The 13,652-nt window shown below is 50.2% G+C and overlaps 1 long non-coding RNA gene across 1 annotated transcript; it reads left to right on the forward strand.

Annotated features, from left to right (window-relative positions):
* The first annotated feature begins 7,186 nt into the window (after nucleotides 1–7,186).
* Nucleotides 7,187–13,430, forward strand: LOC309973235. Its single transcript, XR_014326818.1, has 5 exons — nucleotides 7,187–7,265; nucleotides 8,903–9,060; nucleotides 9,652–9,712; nucleotides 10,893–12,959; nucleotides 13,046–13,430. It is a non-coding gene; the product is annotated as an uncharacterized lncRNA (long non-coding RNA).
* The last annotated feature ends 222 nt before the right edge of the window (nucleotides 13,431–13,652 follow it).

Raw genomic sequence — 13,652 nt, forward strand, 5'->3', positions numbered from 1 at the left:
TAGGTAAAAGGTGGTTCAATCTCGGCAGTTTTTGAAGGTTCCACCTGCTATCGTGGCAGCGGCCTTCTCAAGAACACATTGGACCAGATGCAGAATTTAGGAAGAAAATAACTGGAAAATGGTTACTTGTGACTCAAGTCTCTCTTCTAATTTGAGAGTCTTAACAGTACAGTGTTAGACATGAAAAAGAGAGGGAATTATGGACTCTGTGTCTTAAAATATTCCCCCCACCTTGCCCCCAAGAGGGAGAGTAGGAGGAATTTCCCCTTTCTCTGGAGATCCTCATACCAGGAGCTTCAGCAGGAACACATGGGAGCTTGATAAGTGTCACCTGGAATTGGGGAGCACAGGTGACCCGTGCCCAACCCACTCCTCAGTCAAAAGTTCATTGTCGGGCTCCCCTGGTGGCGCAGTGGTTGAGAGTCCGCCTGCCAATGCAGGGGATGCGGGTTCGTGCCCCGGTCCGGGAAGATCCCACATGCTGCGGAGCGGCTGGGCCCGTGAGCCATGGCCGCTGAGCCTGTGCGTCCGGAGCCTGTGCTCCGCAATGGGAGAGGCCACAACAGTGAGAGGCCCGCATACCGCAAAAAAAAAAAGTTCATTGTCTCCTTCAACAAGTGTAAAATCTGGGATAGGACTGTCCACCTGCTGCCCAAGAGGTTCTGCCCTACAGGGAGCCTGCTAGAGGGAGGGGACCCCAAGAAGAGGGCCTGTTCACATCACTGGGGGTACAGTCAAAGGGCACCAGGAGGGGGGTCTCTGAAGAACCCCTGAAACAGGGGCTGAGGGAGAATGCTCAGCATTAATTTCATGACCAGCCTGGAGAGAAATGTTCCCCCATCTCACTCGTCATTCCATCTGATCCTGATCCTGGAGGTACTGAGAGTGGGGGTGGGCTGGGGAGAGTGAGCGGAAACCTGGTGAAGAGAAACACATTTGGATAAGTAAGGGGAGAAGGTTCCCATCCCCTCCCAGTAGACAGCAACCCACCCTGTGCTTGGCGCCAGTTGGTGGAGAGCAGAGAAGTCTGACCTATCAATGATCATTGAAAACACGATTGATACATGAGATGGATATTTAAAATAATTGAATGAAAACTATGTTCCCCATTTTTAGTAATACAAGACTTGTTACTTAAGAATGATCAGAAGACTGATGACGACTGCCTGATATTTTTCTAGGGGCAGTGAAAAGATACTTCCACTTAGAAAGTTTAAAGAGACAGGCAAAAAAAAATGTTTTTATGATGACATACCAGAAGTCCCTCTTTCAACATACTGGTCACATTTATAAAGGACTGGGCTGTGGCTGGGAGGTCAGCATTCCATCATCTTGGAGTTTGTGACCTCACAGTGGCTGAGAGATTCCTGGAGCCTGGAGATGGGCGGGATGGGGAGATGGGGTCTCGCCTGGCTGGACAGATTGTCCGAAGGAGGTGATGCCCAGGGTCTAGGCTGGAAGCCAGCAGCTGGCCTGGTGAGCCCTGCAGGATCTCCAAGCCCTGTCCCTGCACTAAGAATGATGAGCATGCTGGCGGTCTTGCTTATTCTGTTCATCTTCCTCCTTGCCGTCTTACTGATTATCTGTTACTGCATCTTTCGGGAGGAATAGGCTTGGGCTCCTGCAGGCTGGGACTGAGGCCCATTGGTAGCTTTGGCCAGTCCAGCCACCCAGAGCCTCTGCTGCCCCATGGCCTGGGACTGGGCCTGTTTGGGAGCCTCCAGCAGCCCCCAGGCCCTCACTGGATGCTCAGACACACTGAGGTGAGACAGAGGGTCTCCCCACCCTCTGGGTCAGTTCCCACCAAGGTGTCAGCATTCCCTCCTCCCTGTGTCCCCTCGCTGGTCCTCTGACCCCCACAGCCTCTTTGTCACTAGTTCTGCTTCTGCTTCATTTTTGTCCTGGGCTGAAGGCCCCTGGTTCCGGAGAGGGGGGATCAATGTTGGCTCAGTGAAAGTCTAAATGGCTCAGGCCTCTGCCATGCAGACAGACAGGAGAAGAGGTGGCCCGTTCCCTTCCCAAACAGGCAGGGCTGGGCCCTGGGGGACCGGAGTCCAAGCGAAAGACTGATAACCTTGGCCGGTGACATCAGACTTTCCTTCTATCTGCGGTGGACAATCCTTGAAAACAACCCTCTTGACTAATGAATCTGGATGGTCTTAGCTAATTAACTTGGGTTTCCCTGAACAACAACTTTGGACCTCCTTTGCTAACTAAATAACTGAGATGTTTGTGGCTAATTACACTTAAGCTTTCCTGGCTTGAGAATCATGAACTTTCTTGCCTGAATACCTGGGCCTTCCGGGGTAACAATATTTGACGTTGGGTCATTATCTCTCACCATGCTAGCAGACTGTATCAATTCTTTACTCTTAAGACCTTGGGTTGTCCTGGCCAAGGGCAGCAGACATCCCTGACTACTTTTCTGGGACTTCTAGGATAAAAATAGAAGAATTCTTCTATGATTTCACCATTACATGTGATATTGACGGATGGTTTATGATGTATATTCTATTTTTAGAATTCTAAGACTCAAAGTTATGAATGAATAGTAATTTTTATCAAATTATGATAATCATGATGATGATGGTGATAGCTAACGATAAGTCAAAAGCTAAAAAAAAAAGCCCTTATGGTGTTCATGTATTTCAATGCATTATTTTACCTAATTTAAAATTTTTGAATTGTAAAGTACACATAACATAAAATTTACCATCTTAATCCTTTTTATTTTATTTCTTTATTTTTGGCTGCATTGGGTCTTCATTGCTGCATGTGGGCTTTCCCTAGTTGCAGTGAGCAGGGGCTACTCTTCATTGTGGTGCGCAGCCTTCTCATTGCGGTGGCTTCTCTTGTTGTGGAGCATGGGCTCTAGAGTGCAGGCTCAGTAGTCGTGGTGCACAGGCTTAGTTGCTCCGCGGCATGTGGGGTCTCCCTGGACCAGTGCTCGAACCCGTGTCCCCTGCATTGGCAGCCGGATTCTTAACCACTGCACCACCAGCAAAGCCCCAGTCATTTTTAAATACTCAGTTCAGTAGTGTCAGGTACATTCACATCATTGTACAATCAATCCCCAGAACTCTTTTCATCTTTCAAGCTGAAACGCTGTACCTATTAAACACTAACTCTCTATTCCCCACTATCTCCAGCCCCTGACCACCACCATTCTACTTTCTGTCTCTGAATCTGACTACTCTGGGTACCTCATATAAGTGGAATCATGTAGTATTTGTCCTTTTATAACTGGCTTATTTTACTTAACGTAATATTATTCAGGTTCATCCATGTTGTAGCATTTGTCAGAATTCCCTTCCTTTTTAAGGCTGAATAACATTCCATTGTATGTAGAGACCACATTTTGTTTATCTGTTCATCCATCAATGGACACTTGAGTAGCTTGTACCTTCTGGCTATCGTGAATAGTACTGCCATGCACGTGGGTGGACAAATATCCCTTTAAGACGCTGCGTTCATTTGTTTCGAGGATAAGTGGAATTGTTGGATCCTATGGCAATTCTGTTTTTAATTTTTTGAGCAACCACCATCCTATTTTCCATAGTGGCACCATTTTGCATATTTTATCTACTTTGAAGTTGAAAACTTGGGGTTCAGAAGGATTAAGTAGCTTGCTAATGTGTAAAAGGTGGTAGAGAAAAATTTCAAGTATGTCTATTGAATTCGTTTCCTAGGGCTGCCATAAGAAATTACCGCAAACTGGGTGGCTTAAAAGAGAAATTTATTCTCTCACTATTCTGGAGGTTAGAAGTCTGAAATCAACATGTCAGCAGGGCCATACTCCCTCTAAAACTCTGGGTGGGAGTCCTCCTTTTCCTAGTGCTTGGTGGTGTCCATCAATCCTGCAGCTGTGTCACTCCAATCTCTGGCATTCTCCTGGGGTGTCTTTCTCCTCACTTATAAGGACACCAGTCATGTTGATTAATGGTCCTTCCTCCTGCAACATGACCTCATCTTAACTTACATCTTAGTTACATCTGCAAATACTATTTCCACATCAGGTCACATTCCCAGGTACCAGGTGTTAGGACTTCAACATAACACCTTTTGGGGTTACATAACTTAATCCATCGTATCTGTCTTCCTCCAAATTCTGTGATATTTACCATACTTTTGACCTCTTAATGTGATAAACTACTAGACTTCCCAATCAAAAGCCATGCTTGCATTTATGAGACAGAACTTCTTTGCTATTAGTGGATTATTAGCCTATAAGCTTGGAGGAAGGCAGACACAATAGGCTTCTTTCATTCATTCCTTTGCCTCCAGTCATTATACAAAAACAAAAAACAGTATTGGAAAAGTGGTATAGCTTTTCCAGTGCCTTTATGGGGAAAAATCATTCGAACAGTTGTTTGGGGAATTATTTAGGTGGTAGTTTTTGTTGTTCCTTTCTCAATTTCCTGCCAATCAGGCTGTTGTTGACATCTGTTGGACACACCCACCAGCATAGTGCCCCATAGAGCGGAAGCGCTTATTTACCATGTATTGAATGAATGAATGAATGAATGAATAGAAGGTTCATTGGCTCAGCAGTGCCCCTGACCCCTTTTGGCTGCTACTGTTCTGTCTTGATGACCAGTGGCTCCAAGTGGCTGGTGGCTCTTCCTCCCCCTACAGCCTCCTTAAGCCCCCTGTATCCACTCCTGAAAGAGCCTTGGTCCAGGCAGACCTAATCACCGGCCTACTCCTGCCTGGGTAGGTCCCCAACACACCCCCTTCTGGCAAAAGACCCACTTGAAACATCCATCCCTTCTGGAGCTTGCAGAGAGTGCACTGCAGTTTTCTTTTGTTTTTAACGTCTGCAGACACACTGCTGACTGACAAATAAGGACAAGCCACTGATCATGGACTGTTATCTGAACGCCAAGAGCAAAGGTTGTCGTAACACATTTATTTCAAGACCTCAGCATGCTGCCCTTTTTGCTGGAATCTCCAGTTAGGTAGGCCAGTGTCATAGATGGGAAAGTCATCTGAGATAAGCACGCAGTGCCTCGTGCAATGCCAACTCCCCACCCCCACCCCCAGTGATGGAATACCTTAATAACTGGCCATTTAGGATAAGTTAAGGAAAAGACTTGGGCATTTAGCCAGGACTGTTAGTGACAGAAACTTAACTTATGCTAAAAAAAAAAAAAAAAGAATTACATTCTTAGAAAGCTTATGTAACCGAACAAAAGGAAAGGCAGAGGTGGAACTGGGCTTCCAAGATGACAAACACCAGGGACTGAAATTCCACCAGTACTCTCTGTCCTGCATCTCCCCCTCTCTGTGTGTGTGGATTTGTGGCTTTACATTTACTCCGTTTCTTGTATATGGTGTGGGGGAGACATATGCTACATTTGCCCTGAAGTACATCTCCATACATCTTCCACTGTAGGTAGGCAGGATTGCCACATATGGTTGTGCAGGTTGTGTGCTGCCCAACTCATGGATGTGCCATTCACATCATAGACTCTGGCTGAAAAGCAGAGTTGTTAGGGATACTTGGCTGAACATAGAAAACACTTGATGTTTTCCTAGCACATCCTTCTCTCGTCCAGCAGAGTCACCCTACGTTCTACCATCCTGAAGGGAGGGGTTCAAAAATCTCCATTCTAATCCTTAAATGGTGGGCCCTTCTAATGAAGACTCTTGGGAATATCTTTAAAGGGCAACACTTTGGGGGAATTTTCCCACAAGCTTCATGAGGACAAACAACTAAGCCCGTGAGCCACAACTACTGAGCCTGTGCTCTAGAGCCTGCGAGCCACAACTACTGAGCCTGCGTGCTGCAACTACTGAAGCCCGCACGCTGCAACTACTGAAGCCTGCACGCCTAGAGCCTGTGCTCTGCAACAAGAGAAGCCACCACAATGAGAAGCCCGCGCACCGCAATGAAGAATAGCCCCTGCTCGCCACAACTAGAGAAAGCCCGCACACAGCAACGAAGACCCAATGCAGCCAAAAAAATAAATCGATAAAATAAATAAATTAAAAATAATAATAATAAATAAATAATTTATATTAAAAAAAGACACCTGGGTATGATGTTTTCTTTGTGGGAAGATTAACTGATTCAATTTTTTTAAGTGTTATGAAATTATTTAGGTTTTCTATTTTTCCTTAAGGCAATTCTGTTAAATATATTCCAGGAATGCGTTCATTTTACCTAAATTTAAAATTTTATGGGCAAAAAGTCAAACATATTGTTCTCTAGCTTTTTACCCTCTGCTGACTGTACACAGCCCCTTTTCCCATTCCTAAAGTTGTTTGGCTATGTTGCTCTAAACATGGTTAGGCTCATTTTCTGCCATTTTGGTTTCTACTCATTGTTTTATTGATTTTACTTTATTTGAATCATTTCAATTGTCCTTTTCCTCATTTTTTTAAGCCCTCAGAAACCAAGAGCAAACTGAGACACATGGACTTTTTCTTACATTTCAGAATCAAGTGAGTGCCTCTCCCATTGCAACAATGAGAATTTCTTTCTTCTCTTGTAACATTTAAAGATTCATCTATTACAGGCCATGCAATGAGATGCTCTATCCAGTTTCTAACTTTTTCACATCCAAACACATGTATCCACTCCCCCATCCCTTCCCCCACATCAGCTTGTGCGTCTTCCTTTTCCTCCCTTTTCTGAACATCTTCCCATTCCCCCTTTCTGTTTGAGTCCTTCAAAACCCTGCTAAGGTACACCACCTACAAGAAACCACCTTAGTTTGGAAATTGATTGAAGTATGACTCCACTCATAGCTCCACAACTAGCCTCCAAGCTCCTTTAGGATCCCTGCTCTCTCACACTTGAGATACATAATTAAGGAAGAAAGTATAATTTTCCCAGCTTGGGTCTCACGCCCAAACAGTTCTCAGGAGAGGGCAAGACACCATAATTGATATTCCCAACAAGACTGAATTCAACAGGAAAAGTGAATGCCACAAGAAAATCAGGGAGAAGGAGTGGACAGGTCAAAACTACAGATGTCCTAGCCATTTAATATTCAGATTGGCGGTTGGGAAGAGGAAAGGATGCTTGGAGACTTGGCAGGTCAGAGTTTCCGTTCTAATCCACAAGGGGGCGCGAAAGAACCGCTTGCGCGGATTCCGCCCTGGGAGCTGCCGCTCTAGGCTGCATCCCGCACCTCAACTGCATTTCCGCTGGCGCTCAACCGCTGGAAGCTGCGTCTTGCGGCCTGGTCGCCGGGAACCGTGCAGCATCTTCTCTCGTCATCTCCAATGACCTGCAGCCGACAGTCCCGGCGCCCTGGGTGAGTCATTGCGGGGTCGCGCTGCCCAGGGACCCCCGGCGGCCTCCAAGGCCGGTGCTCCGTCTCCCCGCTCCCGACAGGAGGGGAAACTGAGGCCCGAGATGGGGGGAGCTCCAGCCGCAGGTCACCTCGGAGCCCTTGTTCGCTCCCTGTTCTGAGCCCGTCCCCTCCGCCGCGTGTGGACCTTTCGGGACTCGTGTCCTAGACAAAGAGGCCTCGGGTCACCGCGCCACCGGCCGGCGCCGTCTCGGAGCCTCACCCGCCCCGTGGGGAGACTTGTGCCCGCTGATGTTGAGAGACAGGTCGGGTGACGCGTGGGCCCGAGGTCCCGCAGGGCGTCGTGCAGAGCCCGTGTGAACCTGGCCCGAGAGGCGCCAGAACCCCTGATTCACTGCCCATCACCTCCGACTCGAGCGTTTCAGGCCCCAAAGCCGCTCGTCGGTTACCGGTCAAATACTCTGGTGAGCGTTAGCCCATTTCCCCCTAATAAGCTTTAAGGGAAAGTGTTGAAACCTCCTTTTAACAAACGGGTGTTTGAGCTTTAAAGTGAGGGCGCCCCAGCCCCTTGGGCAAGTGCTGCTCCTGAGGGTCTTGAACTGGGGGCCGTGGCCTTCCTGCCATGCGGCAGAGGGGGTGGTCCCTGGGCTCAGGGGGGTTCTGGGAACTGTCTTGCAAAGCCTTGTGCAGGAGAGTGGGGCTGGGTTTGGGGGCCAGAAAGGCCTGAGTTCAGATGCTGACGCATCCCCTCGTTAGCCGTGGAACCTCGGGTGAGTTACTTCATTCTCCTGAGCTTTCCTTTCCTTCCAGTGGGGGAACAGCAAGCAGTCGGGAGGGCAGAGGCCTGGTCCGTGTCTTTGAACCCCCAGTGCCTGGCAAGTGGTTAGTAGGTACTTAGTTGGTATTTTGTGGGTGGAGGAGTACTTGAGGCATTTTTACGAGAAGTTGGTCTTCCTGTGGCCTCTGTTGCTGAGGGGAGATGGAGTCTTGCCATGAAGTGAGGCTAGCGTTGGGGTCCCGGGCTTGGCTGGGCAGCTTTCCCCTGCCTGGGCGGAGAGCCGGCTGCTGACATGGGCTCCTCTGCCTGGCTCTTCTTCTGCCCTTTGTTGCCCCTGCATTCGGAAGTGATCATGGGCTGCCCGTGCCCTGGTCCCTGGTAGTGCCGGCAGAGGAGTTGCTGAAAGCGTTTCCCCGTGTTTGGAGGGTTCACTCCTGTCCCTTCCCAACTCTGGAGCTGTCCCACTCGGCCGGCCTCCCGCCGCCTTTACATATGCTTCCTGGCCCCTGGTTTCCGGCTTACTGAGTGTTCCCTATGCGAGGCCCAGTGCTAGTTGCAGAGAAGCTTTTAAAAAAGGAAGATAAAGCATGGGCTGTGTCTAAGGAGCTATGGGCTGGCTGTGGAGCCACTGTTCGGGTAATTTTCACCAAGGGCTTCCCTCCAGGAAGCCAGGTCTGCCTCCCCCCTCTCCCCTTTCCAGGTCCTTAGTCAAGCATGTTTCCTGGTGTGATGTAGTGTGGGAAGTGGCTTGATGTGAGATGAGGGCACTAATCATACTTCATGGAAATCGTTGGTTTTCTTGTTTGTTTGCCTCTCTCTGCTCTGATCTCAAGGTCAGTGTCTGAGTTTTGCCTCTCCGCAGCCTCAGCGCCTGGCAGGTGTCCGGTGCTCAGCAACTGTGCAACAACTGCGCAGCAGGAAAGAAGGAAAGGACAGACGCATCCCGGTGAGGTGGCGTGGCCCATCATGTCATGGAGAACCAGGGGAAGACTGCTTGTGAGCCAGCGAGCCAGGGGAGAGGTGGGGGCACTTCCTGTGTGTCCTTTTCTTGGCATTGTTCTTCCTATTGGCCAGTATTTATCCCTTGGAGGTCCCTTGGCATGAGATGGAGCCCAGTCCACCAGGGGAGACTTTCCCCATGGCCTGCGGTTATGGTGGCAGGAACCAGAGCAGTATTGCACTTGGACAAGGCTTCAATAGACACCAGACCTCTCCTCCGCAGGCAGCCTGAGGTGCCTCTACCCCTCCTACCCCACCCCCGGGTCAAGGCCAGACCAGGCCAGGCATGGCCTGTCAGGTGCTGCACGCTCCCAGACCTGTCCTGGACTTTTATCCTGTTCAAGATCCAGCTTCCAGAAACTGTACAGTGTCATTAGAGTTTGCACAAAAGATGATCTGAAAAGGCCTCTGCCTCAGATGCAGATGAGCTGTTGTCCCATGTGGAGTTATAACTTCCGTCCTGTTCATGAGTGGTGGCATGGCTCGTGGGTGGTACCAGCAGCTCACGTTTGTGAAGTGGCTGCGATGCACATACTCGGCCTGGGCTTCCCAGGACGTGCTGTGGCCAGGTTGGATCTAGGTCACTCATCCAGGGCTTCTCGATTGTTGCAGAGGAGACCCTTGAGATGTGTCCCCATCCTGTCAAGAAGCGGCTGGACCACGTGCTGCTGAGGTGAGCTCTGTTCCCTGGAGATCTGGGGCTTTGCCTCCCTCAAGGTACACGCAGGTCCCGCCGTGGTCCTGGAAGCAGCTAGAGGAGAGACGAGAGTGGCTTCGACCCGGCCCTCAGCGTTACCCTGTCTGGGGCCTTTGGGAACACACCTGGTTCCTCTTTACGTGCTTGTTTCTGAGAGCCCCTGGGGAGCCCTTCCTCAGACTGTTTGTTATGTTGGCAGCAGAATGTGTGAACGGAGGCAGGGAAAGGATTTCGGTATGCCCACTTGTACCCAGGTGTCAGTCACTTCTCTGCCTCCTCCTAACTTTGGGACCTTCTCTTATCGCTGGTTTCATCCTCTATAAAGCAGGACTACAATGAGGCCATTTGTCCTCAGATCACCTAGTCCCTGTCTTTTACAACCTAAGAACTCTGTCACTTTTCTTTCAGAGGTGTCCTCCCTTTGTCTCTCCCTTCTGGGCCACGTGGAAGGCTTTTTTGCAGGATTAGAAGCAAATACTGCCTCCTTGTGCTCTGTTAGGCCGACTGCTCCAGGCCTCTGCCATTGGCCTCGTTTTTCAGCAAGCCCTCTGTCCTTTCCTGCCCCTGCACTTGGAAGTGATCACGGGCTGCCTGTGGCCTGCATTTTGGTAGTGCAGGCAGAGGAAACATGGTAGGGTTGTCCTGCATTTGGAGGGTTCACATCCTCACCCTGCAGTTCCGGGAGCTTTCCCACACACTCCTGCTTCTTCCCTGCCACACCTCGGGCCTCCAGGGCCTTGGGGTCTATCATGCGTGCATTAGTGTTGTTGTTGGGGCATTCGCTTCCTGCCCCTGCTGTTGGGAACCAGGCCCTGTGTGCTGCTTAAGTTCCCCTTGATGCCCAGTTGCTATCAGTCGGCCATGGCACGTTCCCGTAAACCTGGCAATGGCATCCTTTTCCGCCTTCACTGGTCAATTACACATTGGTCAGCGTTGGCCACCCTGCCATAGGCCATCCACTGTCTCCCTTTTTAGAGTTAACTACTGTTTTTTAATGAGGAAATAGTGTGTCTGTTCAGGAAATAATAACAGCCAACATCTGCAGAACGTTTACTGTCTGGTAACTCTTGCACTAAGTCCTTTCCTGGTGCCTGACGTGCTCTGCTGTGAGCAGGGACGAGGCGGGTGCTCATCCTTGGCTTCTTGTCTGTTGCAGATGAGTCCACTGTGTGCAGAGGTGTCATGGAAGTTGTCATCAGGAGTGGTCTAGACCCCAGTGTCCTTGAGGTAAGATCGCTGGTCTATTCTCTGGAGTGTTGGGTCCTCTGATCCTGTAGTCGTGTGTGTGTGTTCCCAGGGGCTTTGGGTGAAGATGTGGGGGAGCTGAGAGGTGAGCTGAAGGCAGCATCCACGAGTCCCCAGGCCTGCTCACCACCCCAGCTCTGGGCATCCTGGACCACATCTGGGCCTTCACTGTCTGCAGTGGCTGCTGCAGGGGTGGAGCCTCTAGAGTTCCACTGGGGCAATGAGAGTTGTGGGGTATCTGTCCTTCCCTGGAGTGTGGGCAGAAGGATGTTGTGATGGAAAATGGGGGGACCTGGGCATCAGAGATTCCTCCCCTGGCTTTGAATCCCCTTCTGCTGCTGGCTTAGTCAGTGTCCTGTTCAGAACCTTGTTTTCTTCATTTGAAAAACCAAAGCTGTGTTAGAGGTGACTTTGTGGTTCTTAAGACCACATGATTTCTGTAATTTCCAACTGCAATATTTTCCCATTTTTGTCCAAAGTGACTTCTCTTTTTTTTTTTGAGTGGATTTTTTACTGTGCTTTTTTTTTTTTAATTTATTTTTGGCTGTGTTGGGTCTTTGTTGCTGTGTGCGGGCTTCCTCTAGTTGCGGTGAGCAGGGGCTACCCTTCGTTGTGGTGCGCAGGCTTCTTATTGTCGTGGCTTCTCTTGTTGCGGAGCATGGGCTCTAGGCGCACACACTTCAGTAGTTGTGGGTTGTGGGCTCTAGAGCGCAGGCACAGTAGTTGTGGCACATGGGCTTAGTTGCTCCGCGGCATGTGGGATCTTCCCCGGCCAGCGCTCAAACCTGTGTCCCTTGCATTGACAGGCAGATTCTTAACCACTGCGCCACCAGGGAAGCCCCAAAGTGACTTCTCTTTGATTCCCCTTGGGAGAAGGTTCCTGTTGGGCTTTTGCAGGAAAGAATGGCCACTCCGTGGGTCCTGTGCTTGGCTGGGTGGTTTTCCCAGACTCAGTCTACCGTATAGGCCACTGGCACTCCCTTCTCTTCCTGGAGCTCTCTCTGCCTTGTACGCACCTGCATTCAAAAGGTGGCCATGGGCTGTCTGTGCTCTGGTCATTGATAATGCAGGGAGAGGAATTGTGGAAAGCAATTTCCCGTGTTTGGAGGGTCCACACCTGTCCCTTTCAAATGCTGGCGCTTTCACACACTCCTGCTTCTCTCCAGCCCGTGCTTTCCAGCCCTCAGGCACTGGGGGCTGCTGTGTGACAGGCAGTGACAGGAGACTTCGAGCTTGGCCTGTCTCAGCTTGGCCTCCTGTTAGCAGAGCCAGGCTACGTCTGTGTCAGGTTTAGATACTTTACGGGTGTAAGGAACCACGATGAATTATACGTAATGAATAAGCACGATGTTGGGTGGTGTATAGTCGTTGCTGTAAGATTTTCAAAGGGAAGCAGCTTGTTGGAGGTGGCGGACCTGGCCTTTGAAGGAGTGGGATGTGATAGGCCACAGGAAGGTCTTCGGGGGAAGGGAGGAACACGAGGACAATTTGAGGCTGGGGTGAGCATGAGCACCTGGGAGTCCGGTGTACAGGCAGTAATGACAGTGCGGGGGACAGCTGCTGGGGTGGTGGTCCCTGCTCCTGCCACAGGGGTAGGGCCGAGTGGGAAGAGCTCCTGAGAGCGAGCTCTCCAGCCATCTCTCTGCCAGTTACTACATTTGCTCTGTCGCCATGAGAAGGCCCATTTTTAAAAGACTGTTCATTTTGACTCTTCTCTGGGAGTTTTGAGATTCCTTTTTGAGCCAGGTTTAGTGTGAAAAGCCCGCAGCTCATGCCTGACTAATTGGGGGCACTCTCACGCGTGTCAGCTTGAAGGAAGACGAGGTAACATTGGAGAGTTATCCCTGGTCCTGACCTCCTGCCCCGTGGCCTCCTTGTCACTCTGCGGTGCTGCCTTGGAGGAAGCCTCAGGGATGGAAGCTCTGGCCTCTCAGGATGGTGACCTGGGTCCCAGCTCCCCTGGAAGGGCCTCCTCATGGTGAGTAACTGCCAAGGGGCTAAGTCGGCCTGTGTTTCTGAAATAGAAATTCCAAGCTGCCGGCCTCACGTGACTTCCTCCTTTAGGTTGTTCTGGGGCTGTTCACGGATGCTGGCGTAGCAGAGTGAAGAGGGGTGTCGCCGCCGATCATCACCAGACCTCCTTCTCCTGTTGCCTTAGCACAGTATGGAAGGGCTTTGTCCCTGTGAGCGGGGCAGAGGGCAAGTCCTGGGACTCTGGGGACTTGGGATTCAGAACTGGAGACCTTCAGCTGGCTCTGCCCTTCCCAGCAGGTGCCACAGAGCACCGCGGACCCAGAAGTCTGCTTTCCTTCCGTCTGGACCAGGTCATCCAGTGGCCTCCGTGTCCCTTGTCTGCTCCTGGTGTAACTTTAGAAACAAGAGTTCCCATTGGAGTCTTCTGTGCTGGGCATCGTGTCCTCTAACCCACTTCAATAAATCTTGAAACTGCCTTGCTGCCTTTTATGGTTTTGTTTTCTCTTTTTAATACTTGCTTCCATGTGCACAGCTGGGTATAGAGACAGTGGGTCACAGGGGCAGGTCTTCCAGGTTTCAGTCATTGAGACTTTCCACTTAGCACACTCCTGAGGCCTGACCTAGGGATGGGGGATGGGATGTAGACTTGACATGGGGTTGAATAATCCCAGGTGCTTCTGGGGGCTCAGGTTTAGCA

Source organism: Leucopleurus acutus, assembly GCF_964270905.1.
Source record: "Leucopleurus acutus genome assembly, chromosome: 16".
NCBI lineage: Eukaryota > Metazoa > Chordata > Mammalia > Artiodactyla > Delphinidae > Leucopleurus > Leucopleurus acutus.